We start from the raw sequence: 3,220 nt of genomic DNA, 5'->3' as shown, positions 1-3,220 counted from the left end.
AAACATGGCATGTCATCTAAAATTCTGACCCATCTCGTCAATGGTCTACGATGGTAAGCTGTGGATAATACTGATCAGTATTTACTAAACTTTTTTCGGATTCAGTTATATATATGAAGGGCTTATTTCACGTATATATACTTGGTATATTTATGGTATCTCAACTGAAGATTTTTCAGCGCTCATTTACCTTTAGTACTCTGTATCTCAGAATGAACAATACTTTCTGCCACAATATATTGTTTCTGATGTTATCAACTCTACAGGAAGGTGCTTTGTATTGAGATAGAGAGACTATACAAGGGGTATTTTTATACGTGGAATCTTAATATGTACACACATCCGTGTCTTGCTTTTTATGTTGTTTCGCGTGACCATAACTGCACCACTAAGTGGACAATGCTTTCAGTATAGGCTAACAATCAACGTGTCCACACTTTGACACCTTAACTGCTGCCCACAGCAAAATCAGCATTAAGAGCTTGCCTTGCCCCATGTCTTTGATGTACCAAAAACTAAAACCATACGACTTGCGTCTGCTACAATTACTAGGCTACAAATGACGTAATCACTGACGTAATGTTGTTCGGCACACCACCCTCAGTCACCAATAGAAATATCTGCATTTATACCTATTACGCATTGAATAATTAAACTAAAAGTCTCCGATTATTTCACTTTTTCTAGATACATTACATCTTCAGCAATGAATGTGACTGGCTTTTCCATGTTGGCACGATGCAAAACGAATTAAAGCCGTATGTCAATCTATGCCCTCTCCCTTCTTCACTCGATCGAAAGATAACTGTCCTTCCTGATTTCTACACGTTTTTTCAAGTTCACTTGTCCACGAGTGTATGGCTGAAGTACAAAATACTAATCAGTATTTGCTACACGTACTGTTACCTTCCAAAGATTGATGTTTTTGTCTTCGTACATCACTGATACGACACAGACATAAGGCGGAGGCTTCAGTATGGTGGACAATTTTACTGTCTGTTTATACCTCAAAAGGGATATCCAAATGATTCGAGGAGTTTATGACCGTTTAAAGAAAGATATAGTTTCCTCTCTGGTAAAGCGTTGGAGATCTCTACAACAAATGAAGGTATACCGGGTCGCTATAGCGGTAGACACTGAAGTGACAGAAGGCATGGAATACCTCATAACTTTGTGTCAGACCTTCCTTTGGCCTGCGCAGTACAGCAACTCGATCTGGCATGGACTGAAGTCGTTAGAAGTCCCCTGCATAAATACTGAACCATGCTGCAACTATAGCCACCCACAATTGCGAAAGTGTTGCCATGCAAGATTTTGTGCGCGAATTGACCTCTCGATTATCTCCCATAAACATTCAATGGGATTCATGTCCGGCGATCTGAGTGGCCAAAACCTCTGGCCGCCCAGAAAGTGCTTCAAAGGAATAGCGACCAATAGTGGCCCAGTGATATAGGGCATTGTCATCCGTAAAAATTTCACCATTCGCCATTGTATGGGAACATTACGATTGGCTGCAGATGGTCTCCAAGTAACTGAACATAACCACTTACAGACGATGATCGTTTCAGTTGGACCAGAGGACCCAGTTTATTCCATGTAAACACAGAACATATCACTACTGAACTACCATCATCTAGCACAGTGCTTTGTTGACAATGGGGATCCATGTCTCCGTAGAATCTGCACCACACTCGAACCCTACCGTCAGCTCTTACCACCTTAAATCGGGATTCATCTGACCGGGCCGTTGTTTTATAGTCTTCCAAGGTCCAACCGACATGGTCACGGGCCCAGGAGAGGCGCTGCAAGCGATGTCCTGCTGTTAGCAAAGACATTCGCGTCGGCCGTCTGCTCCCATAGGCCATTATCGCCAAATTTCGCCGCACTTTAATAACGGATACGTTCGTTGTACGTCATACATTCATTTGGCAGTTATTTCACGCAGTGTTGCTTGTCTGTTAGCACTGACAAGTGTGTGCAAATGCCGCTGCTCTCGGTTGTTAAGTGAAGGCCACTGGCCACTGCGTTGTCCGTGGTGGGAGGTAACACCTGAAATTTGGTATTTTCAGAAAACTCTTGACACTGTGCATCTCCGCATATTGAATTCGCTAATGATTTCCGAAAATTAATGTACCATGCGTCTAGCTCCAAGTATAATTCCGCATTAAGAGTCAGATAATTCCTATCTTGCGGACATAATCAGGACGGAAACTTTCTCACATTAATCACCTGGGTACAAATGACAGGTTCGGCAGTGCAGTTCCCTTTTATACCTTGTGTACGCTATGCTACCGCCATCTATAACGCTACCCCATTACTTTTGTCACCTCAGTGTATTACTTTTTGACCACGCCTCGAATAGCTCCGTTCCTGAGTCGCACTGCAAAGTGGTCCTGCTGCATCGGGTAGTCCTCGGCTGGGTTGCTAGTGAGCCGTCAGTAACGCGTGGGGTCCGACTGCGGCATCGGCAGGCCGGTCATGCTGGCGGGCCGTGATGAATCGGCCATAAACCGCCACACCTCGCCCCGCCCCAGCCGCACAGTGCCAGGGCATTCCGGCACGCTGGTCGGCGCCTCCGCCTCCGCCTCTGTGTACCGGACGGCGATAGCCATCGCCTAGGCCGGTGGTCGCGCCGTCCGTCTCTGTCGCGGCCGCCACGCCCCCCTTAATCGGTCGTAAACATTCCCGCCGGCGGATTCGTGTGGGCCGTGACCAGACTCCGCAGCTCCACCTGATTACCTGCGCGGTTATTAATGGCCGGGCTCCAGCCTCGCTGGCCGCAAATAGCGTTGCCTGCTGGTTCAGACTAGCGGAAGCAGGCAAACCCGCTCACCAAAGAATACGTATATATATATATATATATATATATATATATATATATATATATATATATATATAAATTAAAAAATCAATCCTACTGGAAACCAATCCATCTTGGTAGAACCAAAGACAACGTGGAGGTATCTTGTTTAGCATTCGCGGACGACTTGGCCATACTTGCAGATGATGAAGAAATCGCCACCAAACAAATAGAGATCCTTAAGGAATGCGCGGATAAAGTAGGTTTACAAATTTCGTTTCAAAAGACAGAATTTTTCTGTACGAAATTCCATATACACAGTTTGAACACAAAATATGGAAAAATAAATAGAGTAAAACATTTTAAATACCTAGGTGAAATTTTGGAGCCAACCGGAGGAGAGAAAGTTGCACAGAAGAT

This window comes from Schistocerca cancellata, chromosome 12 (assembly GCF_023864275.1).
Source record: "Schistocerca cancellata isolate TAMUIC-IGC-003103 chromosome 12, iqSchCanc2.1, whole genome shotgun sequence".
NCBI classification, from domain to species: domain Eukaryota; kingdom Metazoa; phylum Arthropoda; class Insecta; order Orthoptera; family Acrididae; genus Schistocerca; species Schistocerca cancellata.
The sequence above is the reverse complement of the archived record's forward strand: the minus strand, read 5'-3'. Positions refer to the sequence as shown.